The sequence below is a fragment of the Phyllobates terribilis genome, unplaced genomic scaffold (assembly GCF_046119375.1).
Source record: "Phyllobates terribilis strain yellow unplaced genomic scaffold, ASM4611937v1 Scaffold_46__1_contigs__length_10046794, whole genome shotgun sequence".
Taxonomy (NCBI): domain Eukaryota; kingdom Metazoa; phylum Chordata; class Amphibia; order Anura; family Dendrobatidae; genus Phyllobates; species Phyllobates terribilis.
Genome location: NW_027362806.1, coordinates 1,047,355 through 1,075,291, shown reverse-complemented (window position 1 = coordinate 1,075,291; position 27,937 = coordinate 1,047,355). Strand labels below are relative to the sequence as shown.

Genomic DNA, 27,937 nt, shown 5'->3' with positions numbered 1-27,937 from the left:
TCATGAAAATACAGAAAAATCTTTAAATGAGAAGGTGTGTCCAAACTTTTGGTCTGTACTGTATATACAGGGGTTGGACAAAATAATGGAAACACCTAACGTTTTGGCATCATAATCTTCGAACATGTTATCATATGTCACGGTTTGCATGTTTATAATGTTTTGTAGTTGATTATTTGTGTTATGTGATATGTGTATGTAAATTAACTGTTTGTTTTGCGAAATTGTAAAAACATTGATGAGAACCTGATACCAATGGCAGACCTCTCAGATTTGGTGCTCGTATGGCAGGCGCTAGTGTATCAGAAAGTGCCCGAATGCTTGGCGTGTCAAGAGCTACTGTCTCCAAAGTAATGACTGAGTTTGAAAGAGAAGGAAAAACGTCCACAGCAAAGCACAGGTCCGGCTGGAAGTCGAAGTTGACTGACAGATACCTTCGGACTCTAAAGCGAATTGTGAGAGAGGATCGCAAGACCTTGGCTCTGAAAATCACTGCTGAGCTCAATGAACACCTACAGAACCGAGTTTCCACGAAAACTGTTCGTCGGGAGCTGCACAAATCTGGATTCCACGAAAGAGCTGCAATTACAAAACCGCTGCTCTCAATGACAAATGTTTCCAAGCATTTAGAGTGGTGTAGAAACCTCCAGAATTGGTCCCTCGAGCAGTGGAAACATGTGATATTCTCCGACGAATCATTGTTTACCCTTTTCCGACCTCCGGCCGAGTGTACGCTTGGAGACAGCCGAAAGAAGCATTCCATCCAGACTGCCTTTTCCCAACTGTAAAACATGGCGGAGGTTCTGTGATGATCTGGGGTGCTATTTCGTGGAGATCCGCCGGGCCAATGATATCCCTTCATGGAAGAATTAACAGCCAAGATTATTTAGGCATTTTGGGCGACCAAGTGCATCCTATGGTTCAAGCACTGTTCCCGGAGGGGAACGCCATCTTTCAGGATGATAATGCACCAATTCATACAGCTAGAATCGTTAAAGCATGGCACGAGGAACATTCTAATGAAGTTGAGCATCTCATCTGGCCCCCACAATCCCCAGACCTCAACATTATTGAGCATTTATGGTCGATTTTAGAGATTCAAGTTAGACGTTGATTTCCGCCGCGATCGTCACTCAAAGAACTGGAGGGTGTATTAACTGAAGAATGGGCTAAAATTCCTTTGGAAACAATTTACACCTTGTATGAATCCATACCTCGGAGAATTGAGGCTGTAATCGCCGCAAAAGGTGGACCTACTGTTAGAACTCTTCTGTTAGTTTTTTCTATTTTGTGGTCACGTGACCTGCTGCCTATTTAATCCAGCCCCGCCCTTTTGGCTTTGCTGGACTTCAGTGTTATTTGACTCTCTATCTAGCCAGGTGCTTTTGTACCTATTTCTCTAGTTCGTTTGGTTCTTTGGACCTCTAAGTACTTTTTGTCTGTTTGTCTTTTTGCTCCTCTACAACATCTGCTAGGAGGTGTCCAATTTTGTCCCAGTCCTTAGTTCTTTTAGGGACCCCTCCCTTTATTCTATAGGTCTGCGTTCAGACTAGCTGAGGACGAAGGCGGGTCTGTTCACAAGGAACAGGTCGCCCGCTGCAACGTAGGGAATCAGCTCAGTCTTATTGTAGGGACAGATTCCCTTTCTTTCCTTAGTTCTTGTAGCAGATCATAACACCTACACCATATTAAACTAACTTTTGTTGATGTTTCAAGGTGTTTCCATTATTTTGTCCAACCCCTGTATATATATAAAAAAAAATAAAGGGAACACTCAAATAACACATCCTAGATCTGAATGAATGAAATATTCTCATTGAATACTTTGCTCTGTACAAAGCTGAATGTGCTGACAACAAAATCACATAAAAATCATCAATGGAAATCACATTTATTAACCAATGGAGGCCTGAATTGGGAGTCACCCCCAAAATTAAAATTGAAAAACACACTACAGGCTGATCCAACTTTGATGTAATGTCCTTAAAACAAGTCAAAATGAGGCTCAGTATTGTGCGTGGCCTCCACATGCCTGTATAACCTCCATACAATGCCTGGGCATGCTCCTGATGAGGTTGCGGATGGTTTCCTATGGGATCTCCTCTCAGACCTGGATTAAAGCATCCGCCAACTCCTGAACAGTCTGTGGTGCAACGTGACGTTGGTGGATGGAGAGAGACATGATGTCCCAGATGTGCTCAATGGGATTCAGGTCTGGGGAACGGGCGGGCCAGTCCATAGCTTCAATGCCTTCATCTTTCAGAAACTGCTGACACACTCCAGCCACATGAGGTCTGGCATTGTCCTGCATTAGGAGGAACCCAGGGCCAACCGCACCAGCATATGGTCTCACAAGGATCTCATCTCAGTACCTAATGGCAGTCAGGAGGTCATTTTGCAGGGCTCTGGCAGTGCTCCTCCTGTTCCTCCTTGCACAAAGGTGGAGGTAGCAGTCCTGCTGCTGGGTTGTTGCCCTCCTATGGCCCCCTCCACGTGTCCTGGTGTACTGGCCTGTCTCCTGGTAGCGCCTCAAGCCTCTGGACACTACGCTGACAGACATAGCAAACCTTCTTGCCACAGCTCGCATTGATGTGCCATCCTGGATGAGCTGCACTACCTGAGCAATTTCTGTGGGTTGTACAGTCCGTCTCATGCTACCATGAGTGTGAAAGCACAACCAACATTCAAAAGTGACCAAAACATCAGCCAGAAAGCATTGGTACTAAGATGTGGTCTGTGGTACCCACCTGCAGAGCCACTCCTTTATTGAGGGTGTCTTGATAATTACCAATAATTTCCATCTATTGTCTATTCCATTTGCACAACAGCATGTGAAATTGATTGTCAATCAGTGTTGCTTCATAAAAGTGGAAAGTTTGATTTCACAGAAGTTTGATTTACTTGGGAGTTATATTCTGTTTAAGTGTACCCTTTATTTTTTTTGAGCAGTGTATATATATATATATATATATATATATATATACACACACACACACACACACACACACACACACACACACTTACAGTAGGGAAACTGTGGGAGGCAGAATCTTGAAAAAAATCCAGAAAATCACATTGTAGGAGTTTTACATAAGTAATTTGCATTTTATTGTATGAAATAAGTATTTGATACAATATATATGTTTGCAATTACAGAGGTCAGACGTTTCCTGTAGTTCTTGACCAGGTTTGCACACACTGCAGCAGGGATTTTGGCCCACTCCTCCATACAGATCTTCTCCAGATCTTTCGGGTTTTGGGGCTGTCGCTGGGCAACATCCCTCCAAAGATTTTGTCTTGGGTTCAGGTTAGGTCTGGAGACTGGCTAAGCCAGTCCAGGACTTTGAAATGCTTCCTACAGAGCCACTCCTTAGTTGCCCTGGCTGTGTTTTGGGTCATTGTCATGCTGGAAGACCCAGCCACGACCCACCTTCAATACTCTAACTGAGGGTAGGAGGTTGTTGGCCAAAATCTCGAGATACATGACTCCATCTATCCTCCCTTCAATACAGTGCAGTTGTCCTGTCCTCTTTGCAGAAAAGCACCCCCAAAGTATGATGCTTCCCCCACCATGCTTCATGGTTGGGACAGTGTTCTTGGGGTTGTACTTATCCTTCTTCTTCCAAACACGGTGAGTGGAGTTAATACCAAAGGTTCTATTTTGGTCTCATCAGACCACATGACCTTCTCCCATGTCTCATCTGGATCATCCAGATGATCATTGGCAAACTTCAAACGGGCCCTGACATGTGCTGGCATGAGCAGGGGGTTCTGTAGGATTTTAATCCATGGCGGCATAATATGTTACTAATAGTGATGAGCGAACGTTCTCACCACTGCTCGGTGCTCAACAAGCTCAGCGAGTATTTACGGGATGCTCGGGCGAGAACTCGGGTCCCCTCCCTGCATGTTTGGCGCTCTTTGGAGAGCCAATGAACATGCAGGGATTGCCTGCCACGCACTGTAATGCCGTAGTCATGTTGGTTGTGGGCATTACAGTGATTGGCTGGCTGCACAGCATCATCAGGTCTATATAAGACCTGACTCCGCTATGCTCGTCACAGTCTTCCCTGGAAACAGGCAGAGTAGGGAGAGGTGCTGCTGAGTCAGGGAGAGATTTGCTTCTTTATAGTTAGTATAGGTATTCCACAACATACAGTGGGTACGAAAAGTATTCAGACCCCTTTAAATTTTTCACTTTGTTTCATTGCAGCCATTTGGTAAATTCTAAAAAGTTAATTTTTTTTCTCGCAAAAGTACACTCTGCACCCCATCTTGACTGAAAAAAAATAGAAAAGTAGAAATTTTTGCAAATTTATTAAAAAAGAAAAACTGAAATGTCACATGGTCATAAGTATTCAGACCCTTTGCTCAGACACTCATATTTAAGTCACATGCTGTCCATTTCCTTGTGATTCTCCATGAGATGATTCGACTCCTTCATTGGAGTCCAGCTGTGTTTAATTGTGTTTAATTAACCACTTCGCGCCAGAGCCTGTTTTTGCCTTTGTGACCGGGCCAATTTTTTCAATTCTGACCACTGTCACTTTATGAAGTAATTACTCTGGAACGCTTCAACGTATTCCCCTGATTCTGAGACTGTTTTTTCGTGACATATTGTACTTCATGATAGTGGTAAAATTTCTTCGATATAACTTGTGTTTATTTGTGAAAAAATCGGAAATTTGGCGAAAATTTTGAAAATTTTGCAATTTTCAAACTTTGAATTTTCATGCCCTTAAATCAGAGAGATATGTCACACAAAATAGTTAATAAATAACATTTCCCACATGTCTACTTTACATCAGCACAATTTTGGAACCAAAATTTTTTTTTGTTAGGGAGCTATAAGGGTTAAAAGTTGACCAGCGATTTCTCATTTTTCCAACAAAATTTACAAAAACATTTTTTTAGGGACCACATCATATTTGAAGTCACTTTGAGGGGTCTTTATGACAGAAAATACCCCAAAGTGGCACCATTCTAAAAACTGCACCCCTCAAGGTGCTCAAAACCACATTCAAGAACTTTATTAACCCTTCAGGTGCTTCACAGGAATTTTTGGAATGTGGAAGAAAAAAATTAACATTTAACTTTTTTCACAAAAATGTTACTTTAGACCCAATTTTTTTTATTTTCACAGGGGTAACATGAAAAAATGGACCCCAATTTTTTTTGTGCAATTTCTCTTGAGCGTGCTGATACCCCATATGTGAGGGAAAACCACTGTTTGGGCGCACGGCAGGGTTCGGAAGGGAAGGAGCGCCATTAGACTTTTTGAATGTAAAATTTGTCTGAATAATTAGCAGACGCTATGTTGCGTTTGGAGAGCTCCTGATGTGCCTAAACAGTGGAAACCCCCCACAAGTGACACCATTTTGGAAACTAGACCCCTTAGGGAACTTATCTAGATGTGTGGTGAGCACCTTGAACCCCAAGGTGCTTCAGAGAAGTTTATAATATTGAGCTGTAAAAATAAAATTTTCACATTTTTCCCACAAAACCGTTTTTCATCCCTTAATTTTGCATTATCATAAGGGTAATAGGATAAATTGCACCATGAAATTTGTTATGCAATTTCTCCTGAACACGCTGATACCCCATATGTGGAGGCAAATTACTGTTTGGGCACATGGCAGGGTTTGAAAGGGAAGGAGCGCCATTTGACTTTTTGAATGTAAAATTTGTTTGAATAATTAGCGGACGCCATGTCACATTTGGGGAGCCCCTAATGTGCCTAAACAGTGGTAACCCCCCACAAGTGCCACCATTTTGGAAACTAGACCCCTTAGGGAACTTATCTAGATGTGTGGTGAGCACCTTGCACCCCCAGCTGCTTCCCAGAAGTTTATAATATTGAGCCGTAAAAATGCAATTTTCACATTTTTCCCATAAAAAATGTTTTTCATTCCCTAATTTTGCATTATCATAAGGGTAACAGGATAAATTGCACCATGAAATTTGTTGTACAATTTCTCCTGAGTACGCCGATACGTGGGGGAAAACCACTGCTTTGGTGTACGGCAGGGTTCGGAAGAGAAAGAAGCGCTATGTTGGCTGGGATAGGCAGCAGACACCATGTCACATTTGAAGAGTCGCTGACATGCCAAAACAGCAGAAACCCCCACAAGTGACCCCATTTTGTAAACTACACCTCTCAAGGAATTCATCTAGGGAAGTAGTGAGCATTTTTTAATTTTTAAATTTATACCATTGGGCAGTGAAAAAAGCATAATTATATTTTTACCACAAAAAAATGTTTTACCCTCAGATTTTACATTTTCACACAGGGCAATGGGTAAAAATGGTGCCGAAATGCATCACACAATTTCTTCTAAAAGTGTTAATACCCCATATGTGGCTGTATCGTACCACTTAGCCATACGGTGAGATTTGAGGGGGAAGGAGTGCTATTTGACAATTGGAGAACAAATTATTGTAGAATAGGCATTTGGATTTGGGAGCACAAAATTTTCTGAATTTCTTTTGGGGGGCAAGGACCATTTTGCTTTTCCAGAGCCTTTCTGCTACCAGTAACTTGGAAGTCCCTTATATTTTTAACAGATGATGGACCTGAGTGGGGACTAGCTTTTTTTGAGGACTGAGTTGAAGCTTTTATTGGGAACATTTTATGCAACATTTATCCGGCGCTCTAGGCTGAGCACTTACATCGGGGTTTCCATCTAAATTTCCAAGTGATGTAATTCAGATGAAACCCCTGCAGGATCCATTCACTATAATGAGGCAGCAGAGTTACTCTGGACTCCGTCTGGCCTCTGTTTAGCGGTGTCCTTTTTTTCAGAAGTGCACAAAACTGTGGCCAACCGCACTTTTATGCACGCCTAAAAAAACTGACACCGTGGGATCCCAGGCTAGACAGCGTCCACAGTGGCCTATATCTGCCTCATTACAGGGAATCTTCCATCATGGGTTCTGGCTGAATCACGTATTTCAGAGATTTACACGGAAACTCTGGTGTAAGTGCTCAGCGCAGAGCACAGGATAAATGTGAGCAGAGCCTTACTGGGATCTTTGGGAGACATAATAAACAAATCAGTAGCAGGTGAATAATATTTGTTTTATTTATTTTTTATGCCGTTCCTAGTGTGATATAACTGATTAGATTACTTTATTCTTTGGGTCGGTGCGATTACAGAGATACCAGATTTATATCGGGTTTTTATGACTGACAGCTGTCACACACTAAAATACGCTTTTTTTGCAAAATCTAGTTTTTGCATCACCATATTTTGAGAGCTATAATTTTTCCATATTTCGGCCGATAGAGTCATGTGACGGCTTGTTTTTTGCGGGACGAGTTGACATTTTTATTGGAACCATTTTTGGGTACGTGACATTTTTTGATCGCTTTCTATTCCGTTTTTTGGGAGGTAAAGTTAACAAAAACAAACACTTCAGGAATTGTTTTTTGAGTTTTTTTTTATGCCGTTCTGCGTGTGGTAAAAGTGATCAGGCAGTGTTATTCTTCGGGTCAGTACGTTTACAGCGATACTACACTTATTGTATTTTTTTTATGTTTTGGCGCTTTTACACAATAAAACAATTTTATAGAAAAAAAAATATTTTTTTTGCATTGCTTTATTCTGAGCGCTATAACTTTTTTATTTTTCGGCTGATGGAGCTGTATGGCGGCTTTTTTTTGCGGAACAAGATGAAGTTTTCAGTGGTACCATTTTTATTTCTATTCTGCTTTTTGATCGCATTTTTTTCCACTTTTTGTTTGGCGATATGATGAAAAAGCATATTTTTTTGCTCCGTTTTTTATTTATTTTTATTACGGTGTGCACAGAAGGAGTTAATTAGTGTGACAGTTTTATAGCTCGGGTTGTTTCAGACGCGGCGATACCAAATATGTGTACTTTTTTTGGTTTTGTAATAATATACGGATTTATTGGTTTAATATTTTATTTATTTATTTTTATTTATTTTGTGATTTTTTTTTTAATAGTTTAAAAACTTTTTTTTTACATTTTTACTTAGTCCCTGTATGGGACATTAATTTTTATTTTTCTGATCACTGATCTCATGTAATGTAATAGACATATATTACATTACATGAGATCTTCACTGACTGTTTCAGTCAGTTTCCTGTCTGGCATCAGCTACATACAGGCTGAAGCCAGACAGGAAGGACACCATATATGGCAGAGCTGGAGGCGGTCATGTGACCTCCAGCTGCCATAGCAACCCCAGGTCCTCAAACGAAACGGAGGTCTTCGGAGGTAAGTAAGACGACCCCCTCTCTTCCTGCTGTCTCCTATATGCCGCGATCACTATAGATCACAGCATATAGAAGACAGCAAAGGGTTAACATCACTGGGACCTGATCTAATCAGGTCCCGATGATGTACCCTGTCAGAGCTAACGCTCTGTACTGGAATCGCAGTGCTTGCAGGACCCTGGGGGTCCTGAGCACTGCGAGACCACCCACCGTTTTTAAACGTTGGCGCTGCACAGAGCCCAGGCAGCGCGGACGTTTATCTACAGTGGGCGGTCGGGAACCGGTTAATCTAAACTGATAGGACTTGATTTGGAAAGGCCTCTCAGCTCACAGTGCATGTCAGACCAAATGAGAATCATGAGCACAAAGGAACTGCCCAAGGAGCTCAGAGACAGAATTGTGGCAAGGCACACATCTGGCCAAGGTTACAAAAGAATTTCTGCATTACTCAAGGTTCCTAAGAGCACAGTGGCCTCCTTAATCCTTAAATGGAAGATGTTTGGGACCACCAGAAGTCTTCCTAGACCTGGCCGTCTAGCCAAACTGAGCAATCGTGGGAGAAGATCCTTAGTGAATGAGGTAAAGAAGAACCCCAAGATCACTGTGGCTGAGCTCCTGAGATGTTGTAGGGAGATGGGAGAAAGTTCCACAAAGTCACCTATCACTGCAGCCCTCCACCAGTCGGGCCTTTATAGCAGAGTGGCTCGACGGAAGCCTCTCCTCAGTGCAAGACATATGAAAGCCCGCATGGAGTTTGCTCAGAAACACATGAAGGACTCCCAGACTATGAGAAATAAGATTCTCTGGTCTGATGAGATGAAGATAGAGCTTTTGGTGATAATTCTAAGCGATATGTGTGGAGAAAACCAGGTACTACTCATCACCTGCCCAATACAATCCCAACAGTGAAACATGGTGGTGGCAGCATCATGCTAGGGGGGTGTTTTTCAGCTGCAGGGACAGGACGACTGGTTGCAAATGAAGGAAACATGAATGCGGCCAAGTACAGAGATATCCTGGATAAAAACCTCTTCCAGAGTGCTCTGGACCTCAGACTTGGCTAAAAGTTCACCTTCCAACAAGACAATGACCCTAAGCACACAGCTAAAATAACAAAGGAGTGGCTTCAGAACAACTCTGTGACCATTCTTGACTGGTATAGCCAGAGCCTTGACCTAAACCCAATTGAGCATTCCTGGAGAGACCTGAAAATGGTTGTCCACCAACGTTCACCATCCAACCTGATGGAACTGGAGAGGATCGGCAAGGAAAAATGGCAAAGGATCCCAAAATCCAGGTGTGAAAAACTTGTTGCATCATTCCCAAGAAGATTCATGGCTATACTAGCTCAAAAGGGGGCTTCTACTCAATACTGAGCAAAGGGTCTGAATACTTATGACCATGTGATATTTCAGTTTTTCTTTTTTAATAAATTTGCAAAAATTTCTACATTTCTGTTTTTTTCAGTCAAGATGGGGTGCAGAGCGTACTTTAATGAGAGAAAGAATGAACTTTTTAGAATTTACCCAATGGCTGCAATGAAAAAAAGAGTGAAAAATTTAAAGGGGTCTGAATACTTTCCATACCGTGTGTGTGTGTGTGTGTGTGTGTGTGTGTGTGTGTGTGTGTGTGTGTGTATGTGTATATATATATATATATATATATATATATATATATATATATATATATATATATATATATATACATATACACACACACACACATACACATACACATACAGAGTTAGGTCCATATATATTTGGACAGAGACAACATTTTTCTAGTTTTGGTTCTAGACATTACCACAATGAATTTTAAACAAAACAATTCAGATGCAGTTGAAGTTCAGACTTTCAGCTTTCATTTGAGGGTATCCACATTAAAATTGGATGAAGGGTTTAGGAGTTTCAGCTCCTTAACATGTGCCACCCTGTTTTTAAAGGGAGCAAAAGTAATTGGACAATTGACTCCAAGGCTATTTCATGGACAAGTGTGGGCAATCCCTTCGTTATGTCATTCTCAATTAAGCAGATAAAAGGCCTGGAGTTGATTTGAGGTGTAGTGCTTGCATTTGGAAGGTTTTGCTGTGAAGTAAAAATGCGGTCAAAGGAGCTCTCCATGCAGGTGAAACAAGCCATCCTTAAGCTGCAAAGACAGAAAAAAAACATCCGAGAAATTGCTACAATATTAGGAGTGACAAAATCTACAGTTTGGTACATCCTGAAAAAGAAAGAAAGCACTGGTGAACTCATCAATGCAAAAAGACCTGGGTGCCCACGGAAGACAACAGTGGTGGATGATCGCAGAATAATCTCCGTGGTGAAGAGAAACCCCCTCACAACAACCAACCAAGTGAACAACACTCTCCAGGAGGTAGGCGTATCAATATCCAAATCTACCATAAAGAGAAGACTGCATGAAAGTAAATACAGAGGGTTCACTGCACGGTGCAAGCCACTCATAAGCATCAAGAATAAAAAGGCTAAAAAACATCTAAAAAAGCCAGCACAGTTCTGGAAGAACATTCTTTGGACAGATGAAACCAAGAATCAACCTCTACCAGAATGATGGAAAGAGAAAAGTATGGCGAAGGCGTGGTACAGCTCATGATCCAAAGCATACCACATCATCTGTAAAACACGGCGGAGGCAGTGTGATGGCGCGGGCATGCATGGCTGCCAGTGGCACTGGGTCACTAGTGTTTATTGATGATGTGACACAGGACAGAAGCAGCCGAATTAATTCTGATGTATTCAGAGCCATACTGTGTGCTCAGATCCAGCCAAACTGATTGGTCGTCATTTTATACTACAGATGGACAATGACCCAAAACATAAAGCCAAAGCAACCCAGGAGTTTATTAAAGCAAAGAAGTGGGATATTCTTGAATAGCCAAGTCAGTCACCTGATCTCAACCCAATTGAGCATGCATTTCACTTGTTAAAGACTAAACTTCAGACAGAAAGGCCCACAAACAAACAGCAACTGAAAACCACCGCAGTGAAGGCCTGGCGGAGCATCAAAAAGGAGGAAACACAGCGTCTGGTGATGTCCATGAGTTCAAGACTTCAGGCAGTCATTGCCAACAAAGGGTTTTCAACCAAGTACTAGAAATGAACATTTTATTTACAATTATTTAATCTGTCCAATTACTTTTGGTCCCTTTAAAAACAGGGTGGCACATGTTAAGGAGCTGAAACTCCTAAGCCCTTCATCCAATTTTAATGTGGATACCCTCAAATGAAAGCTGAAAGTCTGAACTTCAACTGCATCTGAATTGTTTTGTTTAAAATTCATTATGGTAATGTCTAGAACCAAAATTAGATAAATGTTGTCTCTGTCCAAATATATATGGACCTAACTGTATATCTCCATCTGAACTAACAGTCCTTCTGAGGACTAATCCAGCTGCATATAATCAGTGCTAGGCAGACAGTGTATGTAGCTGACTGAAGTGTATGAGACAGCACAAGATGGTCCATTGAACGTCCTGTCTGCTGCAATAATTACAGATATTTGTAGACATAGCCCTAGATACCAGGGCAAATTGTTTTTTTTTTTTTTTTTATCTTAATCCTGGTTATTTGCTTAAAAAGAAATCCAGAGTACAAGATCTGTCTGCTATTTGCTTGTTAGCACTGCAGAATAAAGCCAGATCTGTTCCATATTTGAGAGATAAAAATCCAGAAATTTGAACTGAAAGTGGAAAATATTAGCCTCATTTTCCATTCTGCTGCTGTGTGTCGGTCAAGCTATTCACACTAGGTGTCTGTGAAAAATAGCATTAGTAAATTGCAGGCCTGCTATTTAAAACCATGGTTCTTTGTCAGACATAACACCTATAAGAGTGTTCCAAAATCAGCCACTTCTTCCATTTCCATTCTGTTGCAGTGTGTCGGTTAAGCTATTCACACTAGGTCTCTGTGTAGAATAATAGTAGAAAATTACAGGCCTGCTATTTAAGATTTGCGGTTCTCTGTCAGACGTATCACATATAACTGCGTTCCAAAATCAGCCATTTCTCGTGAACGTGGAAAATATTGTCCTCCATTTAGAATGGGCAAGGTGCGTGGCAAGGGATGGGGAAGAGGACGTGATGGTGCATTCGAGGACGAGGAGTTGGCTGTGGGCAAGCTGAAATTGTGCCACAGCAAACACCCACCCCTTGTCGCTCGACTTTCCTGTCCTAATTACTAGGAGACCGCAGAACACCACTATTGAACCCAGAGCAGCGTCAAAAGGTTGTTGGTTGGATAGCAGATAATGCGTCCAGTCACTTTGCCACCACCACCAACACCCTGTCTTCCACACGGTCAAGTCTCAGTAGCCGTGAGTAAGGACCGCATATTCCTCACCCTGAGCCCCCTTCCTCCCACCAAGACGAGTGCCTGGAGACAACTGATCCCACATTTGGACACTCAGAAGAGCTGTTCACTTTTCCATTTGTAGATTCAGGCCTCTCGCCCAGCCAGCTTCAAGCGAGTCAAGAGGAGAATGCGTGTAGCAATGCCCAAATATTGGAGCAGCCACGGTCACACGAAGGCGATGGTGGGAAAGTGCAATTACTGTCGCAAGAGGTGGATAATGATGATGAGACACAATTGCCACAAAGTCAGGAGGAGGACCAGGGTGCGGAAGTTGAAGACGAAGTGGTGAATATTATAGTAACTGACCCAACCTGGCAGGTGGACATATAGAGAGAGGACAGCAGCACACAAGGGGAGGGAGGCATAGCACCACAACAGGCAGGAAGAAGCAGTGTGGTGGCCACAGACACAAGATGGGAAAGCGTTCCTCGTAAGGCCAACACGACGGAAGTTGCCAGTACAACTGTTAGGTCTTTTTGAGTCTGGTTATTTTTTGAAGACTCTGCAGGTAACCCCAAAAAGGCCATTTGCACCATCTGTCAGGCCAGAATCAGCAGGGGTAACAAAACTAGCAGCCTGACCACTACAAGCATGATCAGGCACATGGCAGCAAAGCACCCGACTAAGTGGGCCGAACCCCAGGGTACAGCAACAGTGTCTGTGGGTGACACCACTGCTTCTTCTGTTGTTCTGCGTGCACGCCAATCCCCTGTCCTCGGCGCATGCCAAGATGCCTCCCGTCCTGCACTTGTTAATGCAGACTCAAGTAGCTCAATCAGCAAGCTCGTCAACATCCTTGTCCCAGCGCAGCGTTCAGTTGTCCCTACCCCACTCCTTGGAACGTAAGCGCAAATATGCAGCCAATGCCCAACAGGCCATATTACTAAATTCACTTCACACATTTAGTAAATACTTGCGCTCAAAATGTTGCCTTTTAGGCTCGTGGAGACGGAAGCTTTCCGCAACCTGATGGCGGCGGCCGTCCCTCGCTACTGGGCCCCCAGGCGCCACTATTTCTCCCGGTGAGCCGTCCACGCATTACACGAGCACGTGTCCCACAACATTAGCCGTGCCCTCAACAATGCAGTTACTGGGAAAGTCCACCTAACCACTAACACGTGGACAAGTGCTTGTGGGCAGGGATGGTACATCTCACTGATGGTACACTGGGTTAATATAGTGGAAGCCAGGACCCAGTTGGACCTTGGGACGGAACACGTCCTCTCGACGCTGAGGATTGCGGGCCCTGGGTCAATAAGGGTTGCCCCCACATTCTACAGCTCCTGCTCCTCTTCCTCTTGAGCCTCCATCTCCGAAATGACCACATCAGTCGCAAGCTGGAATCACAGCAGCACTGCCTCAGCCAAGCGGCAACAGGCTGTTCTGAAGCTAATATGCTTAGATGACAAACCGCACAACTATGAAGAGTTGTGAAGAGCTCTGAAAGAGCAGGCAGATCTGTGGCTAACACCACTAACCCTACAGCCAGGCATGGTCGTGTGTGACTATGGCCAGAACCTGGTGGTGGCTCTGAGGCGAGGTGAGCTCACACACGTACCATGCCTGGCCCATGTGCTTAAGCTCTTGGTTCAGTGGTTTCTCAAAACATAACCGGAGCTGTCGGATCTGCTTGTGAAAGTACGCCGCCTGTGTGCCCATTTTAGAAAATCAGCTACAGCTTCCGCTGCCCTTGCAGTGATTCAGCAGCGTTTGAAGCTTCCAGCTCACCGACTGATCTGCGATGTCCCCACGCGGTTGGAACTCTACACTGCAGATGTTGGGAAGGATTTGTGAGCAGAAGGGTGCAGTTATTGACTGTCAACATCAACAAGGCTGTCGGTATTCAGTTCAGACTCCAGACATAAGACCTCAGGAGTGGACATGGATGTCTGATATATGTACCATCCTCCAAAACTTTGAGGACTCCACCAAGATGGCGAGCGGCGATAACACCATGATTAGCGTCACCATCCCGCATCTCTGTGTTCTAAAACGCTCTCTGCTCACAATTAAAGAGGATGCATTGCAGGCGGAGTACGTTGAGATGGAGCAAGGAACCATACAGGGTGATTCCACATAGCCCAGCCTCATCTCATCCCAACGTGGATTGGGTGACAATGAGGAACAGGAGGAGGAAGAACAGGAGCTAGTTTCCTGCGCTATAGACGGTACTATCGACACAACTGTTATAAAGTCTGTTCAGCGTGGATGGCCTGAGGACAGGGAGGAGGAGGGGGAGAGCATGGTCAGTTGTCCTCTTGGTAAGGACATGGAAGTCTTGCCTCTTTGCAGTCTGGCACACATGGCTGAGTTTATGTTACGCTGCCATTCCTGTGACCCTCGCGTTGTCCAAATTTTGTGTGACAGTCATTATTGGTTGGTGACACTTCTAGACCCCCACTACAAGGAGAACTTTCTGTCTCTAATTCCTGCGCAGGACAGTCCTAATAAAAAGGGGCAGTACGAGAAGGCCCTTGTTGCGGAACTATTTAAAAAATTCCCATCTGAAAAGAATGGTGGCAGAGGTCATAGTTTATTGGACAACCAAGAACTACAGGCGAGAGAGACACAAATGCAATCCAGCAGAGGCAGGGGAACACTGTCAAAGTTCTGGGACAGTTTTCTCAGACCCTCACATCGCACAGGCCCTGAGGCGTGGGGTACTCTCCCAAGGAGGGAAAAGTCAAGGTCCTCTGTGACTCCTCTGTACCTTATAATTATTCGGTATCCAAGCTGGACACGTGGCATGAACTGGCTCTCTACGCCTTGGAGATCCTGGCCTGGCCTGCCCTGCCGCTAGCATTTTATCAGAGCGGGTTTTTAGTGCCGCTGGTGGAGTTAACCGATAGGCGCATCCGCCTGTCAACTGAAAATGCTGACAGGCTGACTCTTATAAAAATGAGTAAAGGCTGGATGGGGCCAGACTTCTAAACACCATTGAATGATAGCAGAGTAACATAAACTCAAATCCAGTGTCTTTTTTTGGGAGGTCTAACTTTATTCCCATGCACCTCTGTCTTCACACCCAGACATGGGTATAGTGCAAAGCAGTCATCAAAGCAAAAGGTGGCTACTTTGAAGAACCTAGAATATAAGACATATTTTCAGTTGTTTCACACTTTTTTGTTAAGTATATAATTCTACATGTGTTAATTCATAGTTTTGATGCCTTCAGTGTGAATGTACAATTTTCATAGTCATGAAAATACAGAAAAATCTTTAAATGAGAAGGTGTGTCCAAACTTTTGGTCTGTACTATATATATATCTGTACAAAGACTCGATATCTAGAAAGGCCTGCTCCCCTACATGCATATATACATGCTCGAGAGTATACATGTAGGGGAGCAGGCAAAGGCATAGCTCCCAAACATACCGTTTTCCGCGAGACTGTCCCGCTTTGAGGGCTCAGTCATGCGTCTCGTCACAGCTCAGGTGTTTTCCCGGCTTCTATGCATTCTGGCTGTAAAGGGTGGTGGGGGAGGGGAAGTTATGGCGGTGGAGCAGCGGGCACAGGTAATAGCCGGCAGCTTCAGTTACCATGTGTGCCCGCTGCTAAAGAAAATGAATATTCACTCTTCTCCACGCCCATGGGAGTGGAAAGAAGTGAATAGTAATTCTCCTTAATAGCGCACACTGTCAGTCGCATCCTCCGGCTTCTTGCTGCGGCTAGGCGATCCTGTGTGCCCGCTATTAGAGAGAATGAATGTTCACTCTTCTCCACTCCCATGGGTGTGGAGAAGAGTGAATATTCATTCTCTTTAGTGGCAGGCACACAGGATCGCTGAGCGGCAGCAGGAGCTGCTGCCGTGCTGACAGTGCGCGCTATTAAGGAGAATGACTATTTACTCCTCTCCACGCCTGTAGTCCTGGTGTGGAGAGTGACTATACCCACAGGTCACCTCGGCATCTGAGGATGCATGACAGTGATGTCATGCCCTGCTCAGCTGCTGAGGTGAGCAGCTGCTGGCAGAATTGGATGCAGTGCTGGAGCAGAGGAAAGGAAGGTAAGAAGTGTTTATTTTTTTCATGTGTGCAGTGATGGGGGGGCCATGCATACCACGATTGGGGACGAGGGGGCCATGCATACCACGATTGGGGACCATGCATACCACAATCGGGGACGAGGGGGCCATGCATACCAGGATTGGGGATGAGGGGGCCATGCATACCACGATTTGGGACGAGGGGGCCATGCATACCAGGATTGGGGATGAGGGGGCCATGCATACCAGGATTGGGGATGAGGGGGCCATGCATACCAGGATTGGGGATGAGGGGGCCATGCATACCAGGATTGGGGATGAGGGGGCCATGCATACCACGATTGGGGATGAGGGGGCCATGCATACCACGATTGGGACATGTGAACACGGCCTTACACAAAAAAGCAAAATGTCATATAGTGAAGCTACATAAAGATGAGAAAGTTCTGGCACCTCCAACTGTGAATAAAGGAACAAAAAACAATCCTCAGGTCCCAACTAGAGATGAGCAGGAGCACAGATGATATCGCGCTGTCATGGGTGATCAAAAGCCACCGGGGACATCGGAACATTAGAGATTCATGACCTCCTGTCCAGTCGCCACCAACCTGGATGCAGGACCAGAGACTCGGGAATCTATCAGCTCATCTCTAGTCCCAACTGTCCCGGATACAGAGGACAGTCCTGGATTTGGATGTGCACCCTGCAGTCTCGGGCGTCTGCTGAATACCTCTCATTACCAGCGCTCCTCTGACTACTCCTCCTGCCAGGGGAGAAATAGTAAATGGGCGTGGATTGGGATGTGGCCAGCTGTGTGGGGCATCATACATACTGCATAAGGGGCATTAAACTGTGTGGGGGCAACATATATCCTGCGTAAGGTGCATAATGGGGGCATTACACTGTGTGGGGGCATCATACATACTGCATAAGGGGCATAATTGGGGCATTACACTGTGTGGGGGCATCATACATACTGCATAAGGGGCATAATGGGGGCATTACACTGTGTGGGGGCATCATACATCCTGCATAAGGTGCATAATGGGGGCATTACACTGTGTGGGGGCATCATACACTCTGCATAAGGGGCATAATGGGGGCATTACACTGTGTGGGGGCATCATACACTCTGCATAAGGGGCATAATGGGGGCATTACACTGTGTGGGGGGCATCATACATCCTGCATAAGGGGCATAATGGGGGCATCATACATCCTGCATAAGGGGCATAATGGGGGCATTACACTGTGTGGGGGCATCATACATCCTGCATAAGGGGCATAATGGAGGCATTACACTGTGGGGGGCATCATACATTCTGCATAAGGGGCATAATGGGGGCATTACACTGTGTGGGGGCATCATACATCCTGCATAAGGGGCATAATGGGGGCATTACACTGTGTGGGGGGCATCATACATTCTGCATAAGGGGCATAATGGGGGCATTACACTGTGTGGGGGCATCATACATCCTGCATAAGGGGCATAATGGGGGCATTAGACTGTGTGGGGCATCACACATCCTGCATAAGGGACATAATGGGGGCATTACACTGTGTGGGGGCATCATACATCCTGCATAAGGGGCATAATGGAGGCATTACACTGTGGGGGGCATCATACATTCTGCATAAGGGGCATATGTGACACCCCAGGGGTCTGGTTGCCACAGTAACGTAATGTTATGTCTGAGAGCAGGTGGGAGGTCCTTTAGTCAGGGATCCTGTGCATGCCACACCTCCTGCCCAGTCTTGGGAGTGGAAGAACTTCCCCTATATAAACCTGGGGCTGAGGCAGGGTGAGTGAGTAGAAGAAGAGAAGAAGTAGAGACAGCATAGGAAGAAACAGCAGTTACAAGGAGTCAGGGGCTGGCAGCTGCAGAGTTCGCCCTGACTAAGAAGACTTTTTACCGGACCCGGAGTCCGAGGCTGTGGGGACTAATTCCTGCCCAGCAGCAGAATCCGTCAGGCAGGGGATTTCAGGTCCTCTGGCCCAGAAGCCCGAAGGCACGGTCACACGCGTGGGACCAGCACCGCCATTGTGGAGCGGAAGCCATTAGAAGGCCCCGAGTCACCGGCCATACGGGTGAGCACCACACGGTACACTCAGGGACGTGGGCTACTTACATCAGCTCCTAGCAAGGTAGCCAGAAGAGTACAGTCAGTTTGGGAGGCCTACAACTACGCCTGGCCAGGGGAGATCCCATCTGCTCAAGGACTGACCAGGCCCCATCCGCTAGCAAGTACTCCGGGAGGGTCTTTTGTTGTTACCAGTAAAGACCCTGAACTACACCGTACCGTCTCTGAGTGGTTCCTGCTACCCCCATCATCCACGTCGGCTGCCCTGAGGCCATACCCCTCCCGTTGGGGGTTATACTATCACGCTGCACAATCCCACCATCGGCCTCAGCGGTCTGCCCTGCAGCAGCAGCCCCCTGGCTGCACTCAACGGGTGGCGTAGTCATCAACCATTTACTACTAATGGACTGCCGTCTGGTTTGACTCCCTGGGCACGGACCGGGTCACCGCCACGAGACTACAACCCTCCACAGATCCGGCTCCGGGTAAGCTCCCGCATGCGCAGCGCAGCGCGACACAGGCCCAGGGGCGCGTCAACTTTGGCGTAGTCGGCAGGATTTCGTGCCCGCAACCACCGGGTACTGCGTGCCTGAAAAGCAAAGACTGTTCAAACTTACCAGTGGTGAAGATTCCCGCTATCCGTGGAGGTTTCCCGCCATCCGGCGCCATCTTCTACCTTCTTCCCGCCATCCGTGGAGTTTTCCCGCCATTGGACGCCATCTTGAGGACGCCGCGCGGGAAGAAGAGGGGCGTGGACTCCGAAAGCGCGCGAGAACTGAAGCCCCGCCTCACGTCCGGACGTTGCGTAAGGTCCTGGAAGGAGCCCAGCAGACGCCGACGTCACAGGAGCGCGACGGAAGGTCCTCAACCCTGACGATCCACTGCGGAGCCGCGGCCTACGGAAGAGGATCATCGCAAGGTAGGCCACGGTCCACTAGGGGGGAGGAAGATGTCGGATACGGAGGAGAGCTTCACTGCCTCAACCCCCGCCAGCGCTACCGCTGCTGCAGTTATGCCCTTCACCATGCCCTATATCCCGGGAGCAGCTTGGCTACCCCAGTACTCAGGGGAGTCACATACCCTGCATGACTTTAGAGAAAAGCTGGATAGCCTCTTCCAGGTGTACCCCCTCACAGAAGAGCAAAAAGTGAGCATCCTGGTGGCCCAACTAACCGGGGCAGCCAAAAGAGAAGTAAAATCTTGGCCACCTGGGAGGAGGACTGTCGCAGAGATACTAACCCGGCTGAGGGACACCTTCGATACCCGCACCTCAGCCGAGATCAAGCTTAGATTCTACGGGTGCAAGCAGCGAGCGCATGAGAGTATAAGGGACTATGCACTAAACCTACAAGAGGCCCTGAGGGCCATAAAGCAGACCGACCCTGATGGGGTGGGAAACGAGAACAGGCTGTTGACTGAACAATTTATAGAGGGTTTATATTGCAATGCCCACCGAACCCAGTTGCGGGCAATGGCCTTACAGGATCCCCATCTGGACTTTGCACAGTTCAAGGATAGAGCTATCCGGGTGCTCCGAGAACCAGCACCGGGTGGCGTTGTGACCCACAGGCGCCCAGCTATCACTTACCACCAGGAGGCGGCGCCCTTGTCGACAGGGCCTGTGGGAGCTCATGCGCAGGCTTTGGACAATGACCCGGCTCCAGACCTACACCATCAGGTCCAAGAGCTAGTTAAGAGCGTTGCTGCGCTAACCCGAACTGTGCAGTCTTTACAGGTTTCCACCCCAGGGAAGATCCAGCTGGCATCCGGACCGGAGGACATCCCGTGGCGTCGACCAAGGAGGACCCCACCGGCCAGAGGAAGACCCAGTGACCGATACAGCGAGGACGGACGACCCATCTGCCGCCGCTGCAATCAACCCGGACATATGGAAAGGTACTGTTCTTTAAACGGGCACAACCTGGGGTAGAGGGCCAACCCCCAGGAAAAAGATCACCAGGCCCATCGAACTGGCGCGACAGATATGTGGGAGGACATCCAGTCTTGCCTGTGGTACTGGATGGCATTCCCATGAGTGCCCTACTGGATACCGGGTCACAGGTCACCACCATCCCGTACGTGCTCTTCAAGCAGTACTGGAATGACTCGGATATTACCCGCTACCCTGACGACGACTTGAGTATCATCGCCAGCAATGGCCAGCCCGTGCCACAGATCGGATTTAAAGAGGTGACCCTCAAAATCGGTAGAGTCGAACTGGCCGCACAGGGACTGATCATTGTAGATATTGATAAACATGAGAGTCACCCAAAAATAACTCTAGGAACTAACGTAATTGAAAATTGTCTTGCAGAGGTGATTTTCCTTTTACAGCAGGTTGCCAAGAACGCCAGCTCCGGCGAGCAGCGGGTGCTCCAGAAAGAGATCCGGGCACTGATGCAACGGCAACAAGTGGAACTCTCCGGCGGTGAGATTGGTAGCGTAAGAATGTGTGACCCTTTTCCTATTGCCATGCCCCCAAAAAGTGAAATGATGATTTGGTGCCGGGCAGCTATTGGTCTGAGAGGTAGAGATTACCAGGCAATGGTAGAACCAGTTTACTCAGACAGTAGGCCCACCATTTTGACAGCACGGGGGGTGGTCAATGTACGCCATGGGAGGGTGCCCGTTCGCATAATAAATATCGGGGAGAGGGAAGTGTACCTGCCCCGGTATGCCACGCTAGCCAAATTATATACCACTAATCAAAATTCTATACAATCTGTGGAACCCTTGCCTCCATCTCACCCGGAGGAAGGTAACGGCTCTAAGAAAGACATGGAGGACTGGTGTCAGCAACTACATCTGGGTACTGACTCCACTCCCTCACATCAGAAACAAGGAGTCTATCGGGTGGTTCAAGAGTATGAGAGAGTGTTTAGTAAACACCCGTTAGACTTCGGGCGAGTCAAGGGGGTAGAACACCGCATCCCCACGGGAGATCATCCTCCCATAAAAGAGAGGTATCGACCCGTACCCCCTGCACATTACCAACACGCCAAGGGGATGCTTAGAGACATGAAGGAGGCTGGGGTAATCCGGGATAGCTGTAGCCCCTGGGCAGCCCCACTAGTTTTAGTCAAAAAGAAAGACAATACCATGAGGATGTGTGTAGATTACCGGAAAATCAACCGTATCACACACAAGGATGCGTACCCCTTACCAAGGATAGAGGAGTCATTGGCTGCTTTAAGATCTGCTAACTTCTTCTCTACCTTGGATCTCACTAGCGGGTACTGGCAGGTTCCTGTAGCAGAGGCGGACCGGGAGAAGACCGCATTCACCACCCCGATGGGACTTAGCGAGTTCACCTGCATGCCGTTCGGACTCTGCAACGCCCCAGGAACCTTCCAACGATTAATGGAGTGCTGTCTGGGCCACAGAAACTTCGAGACGGTCCTGTTGTACCTGGACGATGTCATCGTATACTCCAAAACTTATGAGGACCACCTGAAACACCTGGCGGAGGTGTTCGAAGCTCTGGCGAGTTACGGCCTAAAGGTGAAACCCTCCAAGTGTCACCTCCTGAAACCAAAGGTGCAATACCTGGGACACGTGGTGAGCGCTGACGGAGTGGCTCCCGACCCCGATAAGATCACCGCAATTAAGGGATGGCCAAGCCCCTCCAGCGTAAAAGAAGTGCGGCAGTTCCTAGGGTTGGTAGGCTACTACCGAAGGTTTATTCCCGGTTTCACCAAAAAGGCAGCACCTATGCAGGACCTCCTGATAGGCCAGTCCCGGAAGGCCAAGAACCAGAAGCCGCCCTTCAAATGGGAAAAGCTAGAAGAAGAGTCCTTCCGCCAGCTGAAGATGGCCCTCACGGGGGATGAAATCTTGGCGTACCCGGACTATAGCCAGCCCTTCATCCTCTACACCGACGCCAGTAACATCGGGCTAGGAGCCGTACTGTCCCAGATTCAGCAGGGGAGAGAACGAGTAATCTCCTATGCCAGCCGAAAACTGCGACCCACCGAAAGGAACCCCGAAAATTACAGCTCATTTAAGCTAGAGTTCCTGGCCGTGGTATGGGCAGTCACCGAGCGCTTTAGGCATTACCTCGCTTCTTCCCGGTTCACCGTATACACGGATAACAACCCGTTGACACACCTGGACACGGCAAGACTCGGTGCCCTGGAGCAGAGGTGGATGGCCCGTCTGTCCAACTACGAGTTCACAATCAAATACCGGGCAGGACGCTCCAATACTAACGCGGACGCCCTGTCCAGGATGCCCAACCTGCCGGACGAAGGAGAAGATCCGGAGGGACTGGAAGAAGTTGAACTCCCTGCGTTCCACCGTCATGGGACTATCCAGTATTCCCACCGGGTAAGGGGTAAGCAGGCTGCTACGTTGAACCCCTTACCCCACTACAACTGGGCGGAAACGCAAGACAGCGACCCTGCCGTCCGACTGGTGAAGGAGATGCTGACTCGGCCGGAGGCTCGCCTTGAACCAGACGCTCCGGAGGAAGCCAAACAACTATGGGCGGAGAAGAGTCGACTATTCCTTTACAAGGGGAAGTTGTGCCGCAGAATGGTCAACTCCCGGACGCATGAACTACTCTGGCAAGTAGTGGTGCCCCGAAGAGACGCAGCCATGGTGATGGAGGCATACCACGACGGAGCTGGACACTTCGGGTGGAAAAAGCTGGAGTTCCTGCTGCGCGAGCGGTTCCACTGGGTAGGCATGAGGGGAACCATCGAGAAGTGGTGCAGAGACTGTGGCCCGTGCAATCTGAGAAGGAAGGACCGGGCCAGCCAGAAGACTCCCCTGCAGTCCATCGTCACCCGGCAACCGTTGGAACTGGTAGCCTTGGATCATGTAAAACTGACCCCAAGCAGAAGTGGCTACGTCTACGCGTTAACCATCGTGGATCATTACTCCCGGTTCTTGGTTGTCGTCCCCGTCAAGGACTTAACGGCTCAAACAGCAGCTAGGGCCTTCCAGCAGCACTTCTGCCGTCCACACGGGTACCCGGACCAAGTGCTGACGGACCAGGGACCTGCCTTTGAAGCGGAGGTCTTCCAGGAATTCTGCAATCTGTATGGCTGCCGGAAGATAAGGACGACACCCTACCATCCGCAAACTAATGGACTTTGTGAAAAAATGAACCAGGTGGTAATGGATCTTCTAAAAACATTGCCCCTGGAAAAACGCAGTCTGTGGCCTGAGAAGTTGCCCGATCTGGTGGACCTATACAACCACATCCCGGTAGGTTCCACCAACTGTACCCCGGCTTACCTAATGAGGGCGAGACCTGGTAAGTTACCTGTTGACCTGGAAATGGGAGTCCTGACACCTGAGGACACTTCACCAGAAACAGACTGGGACACAGAGAGGCAGCAGCAGTACCGGAGAGTACAGGAGAGCGTGGAGCGAAGTCTCTGTCAGGCTAGGGAAAGACAAGAGAAGACTTACAACCAGTATGCTCCCGCTGTTCCCCTGGTACCCGGAGAGCAGGTCTTGAAGAGGAAAAGACGGCTCCACAAGTTGGATGACCAGTGGGAGAAGGACCCGTACACCGTACTGCCCTCAAGCCACGAGAACCCGAAGGTCTGTACCATCAGTAAAGACGGAGGGGAAACCACAGCCATTGTATCCCGGGACCACCTGAAGAAGTGTCCCGAACAACTGAGGAACCCTGAAGAGGAACAAGAAGACCATCGACCCGTGGGAGAAAGGGAAGATATGGTTAGTACCGTGCTCGGGGACTTCCCTCGGTCTTGGACTCAAGTCAATGGTGCAGTTGTGGTACCCGTACTCACCTTCCTCCAACCATCATCCCAAGAACCTACGGAGCAACGGGTAGAGCTGGAAGAACAGCCGGTCCAGGAGGCAGAAGACTCCACACAAGTAGAACAGGAGAATCAACCCTCTGCTTATAGTGAGCCTGCCGTACCCCTAGTGAGACAAAGAGCCGGTAGACAGCTGCCCAGTTTACTCTTGACAGCTCCTACACCCTGTAGTTCAGGGCCAGACAGTCAGCTCCGTAGGTCCACTAGGGCCACTAGAGGCCAGTTACCCGCACGTTGGAGGATCTAAATGTTTAAGCTATTTTATAATGTTTACCTGTCTATAGTTGCTTGTGTGTAATTTTGTATTTCTAGTTGTTTTTAGGAATCCTTGGTGGATTTACCGGGAATCCTTGTATATAGTTGGAGCGTAACCCAGGATGGACTAAAGACTGTCAAGGACTCGGGGTAGAACAGACCCCTACCTGGTTACGTCTCCCTGTGTTGGTGAAATGGACACCTTGCTTTCTTCAGAGACTGCACCCGGTTGCGGACACGCCGTAACCATCTTTATGTGTTTTCTTATTGTATTATTAATGTTTTGCCTTGTTATGTTTTCTAAATGTGTTTAGTCCCGGAGTACTAAATTTTACTAGGGGGGAATGTGACACCCCAGGGGTCTGGTTGCCACAGTAACGTAATGTTATGTCTGAGAGCAGGTGGGAGGTCCTTTAGTCAGGGATCCTGTGCATGCCACACCTCCTGCCCAGTCTTGGGAGTGGAAGAACTTCCCCTATATAAACCTGGGGCTGAGGCAGGGTGAGTGAGTAGAAGAAGAGAAGAAGTAGAGACAGCATAGGAAGAAACAGCAGTTACAAGGAGTCAGGGGCTGGCAGCTGCAGAGTTCGCCCTGACTAAGAAGACTTTTTACCGGACCCGGAGTCCGAGGCTGTGGGGACTAATTCCTGCCCAGCAGCAGAATCCGTCAGGCAGGGGATTTCAGGTCCTCTGGCCCAGAAGCCCGAAGGCACGGTCACACGCGTGGGACCAGCACCGCCATTGTGGAGCGGAAGCCATTAGAAGGCCCCGAGTCACCGGCCATACGGGTGAGCACCACACGGTACACTCAGGGACGTGGGCTACTTACATCAGCTCCTAGCAAGGTAGCCAGAAGAGTACAGTCAGTTTGGGAGGCCTACAACTACGCCTGGCCAGGGGAGATCCCATCTGCTCAAGGACTGACCAGGCCCCATCCGCTAGCAAGTACTCCGGGAGGGTCTTTTGTTGTTACCAGTAAAGACCCTGAACTACACCGTACCGTCTCTGAGTGGTTCCTGCTACCCCCATCATCCACGTCGGCTGCCCTGAGGCCATACCCCTCCCGTTGGGGGTTATACTATCACGCTGCACAATCCCACCATCGGCCTCAGCGGTCTGCCCTGCAGCAGCAGCCCCCTGGCTGCACTCAACGGGTGGCGTAGTCATCAACCATTTACTACTAATGGACTGCCGTCTGGTTTGACTCCCTGGGCACGGACCGGGTCACCGCCACGAGACTACAACCCTCCACAGATCCGGCTCCGGGTAAGCTCCCGCATGCGCAGCGCAGCGCGACACAGGCCCAGGGGCGCGTCACATAATGGGGGCATTACACTGTGTGGGGGCATCATACATCCTGCATAAGGGGCATAATGGGGGCATTACACTGTGTGGGGGGCATCATACATCCTGCATAAGGGGCATAATGGGGGCATTACACTGTGTGGGGGCATCATACATCCTGCATAAGGGGCATAATGGGGGCATTACACTGTGTGGGGGCATCATACATTCTGCATAAGGGGCATAATGGGGGCATTACACTGTGTGGGGGCATCATACATCCTGCATAAGGGGCATAATGGGGGCATTACACTGTGTGGGGGTATCATACATCCTGTATAAGGGACATAATGGGGGCATTACACTGTGGAGGGGGGCATCATACATACTGCATAAGGGGTATAATGGGGGCATTACACTGTGGAGGGGGGCATCATACATACTGCATAAGGGGCATAATGGGGGCATTACACTGTGTGGGGGCATCATACATCCTGTATAAGGGGCATAATGGGGGCGTTACACTGTGTGGGGCATCATACATCCTGCATAAGGGGCATAATGGGGCATTACACTGTGTGGGGGGCATCATACATCCTGCATAAGGGGCATAATGGGGGCATTACACTGTGTGGGGGGCATCATACATCCTGCATAAGGGGCATAATGGGGGCATTACACTGTGTGGGGGCATCATACATTCTGCATAAGGGGCATAATGGGGGCATCATACATCCTGCATAAGGGGTATAATGGGGGCATTACACTGTGGGGGGTCCTGTACTCTGAGAACAATACGTTTCCTCCCTTCCTGTCTCCATAGTGTATCTATTACAGGAAACAGAACAGAAACCTTATGATTCTTATAAAGGGGCAACACAAGACCCCCAAAGAGCCTCCGTGCTGAAGGGGTTAATGCACCCTGTCCCAGTAATGGGGGTCTCCACATACCTCCACCTGCAGAGCCGCCACCACATATATAGGTAAATGCTAGAATGTATGGGCTCCTTCCAGGTATGACGTCTTTTCGGGGGCATGTCCTTCAGGACCTAGAAGGAGCCCATACATTCTAGGCTCAAACCACATATATGGCTGTTGTGTGCGCACAGTACCTGTGATGAGGTCACAGGAGGGGAGGAGTCAGGGGTCACATGATCAGGGGCCTCAGTGGATGCAGGACTCTGCTGTGCTGGTTGTCATGGTGCTGGATGAGCTGAAGTTTATGTGTGGGGTCAGGAGGGGTTTACAGTGTGGATGTAGCAGAGCCGCGTGTGTGCGAGGTGTACGGAGCAGAGCCGTGTGTGTACGAGGTGTACGGAGCGGAGCCGCGTGTGTACGAGGTGTACGGAGCGGAGCCGCGCGTGTACGAGGTGTACGGAGCGGAGCCGCGCGTGTACGAGGTGTACGGAGCGGAGCCGCGCGTGTACGAGGTGTACGGAGCGGAGCCGCGCGTGTACGAGGTGTACGGAGCAGAGCCGCGCGTGTACGAGGTGTACGGAGCAGAGCCGCGCGTGTACGAGGTGTACGGAGCGGAGCCGCGCGTGTACGAGGTGTACGGAGCGGAGCAGTGTGTACGAGGTGTACGGAGCAGAGCCGCGCGTGTACGAGGTGTACGGAGCGGAGCCGCGTGTGTACGAGGTGTACGGAGCAGAGCCGCGCGTGTACGAGGTGTACGGAGCGGAGCAGTGTGTACGAGGCGTACGGAGCAGAGCCGTGTGTGTAGGAGGTGTACAGAGCAGAGCCGCGTGTGTACGAGGTGTACGGAGCAGAGCCGCGTGTGTACGAGGTGTACGGAGCAGAGCCGCGCGTGTACGAGGTGTACGGAGCGGAGCAGTGTGTACGAGGCGTACAGAGCAGAGCCGTGTGTGTAGGAGGTGTACAGAGCAGAGCCGCATGTGTACGAGGTGTACGGAGCAGAGCCGCG

The 27,937-nt window shown here is 48.3% G+C and overlaps 1 protein-coding gene across 1 annotated transcript in view; it reads right to left on the bottom strand.

The window, feature by feature from the left end:
• LOC141191501 (oocyte zinc finger protein XlCOF29-like) overlaps positions 1-27,031 on the bottom strand; it is a 43,990-nt gene extending 16,959 nt beyond the window's left edge. Inside the window, exon 1 of the mRNA XM_073661396.1 lies at positions 26,965-27,031. The gene's annotated coding sequence lies outside the window, so the exon portion shown is untranslated. The remainder of the gene's footprint in view (positions 1-26,964) is intronic.
• Between the last annotated feature and the right edge of the window lie 906 nt (positions 27,032-27,937).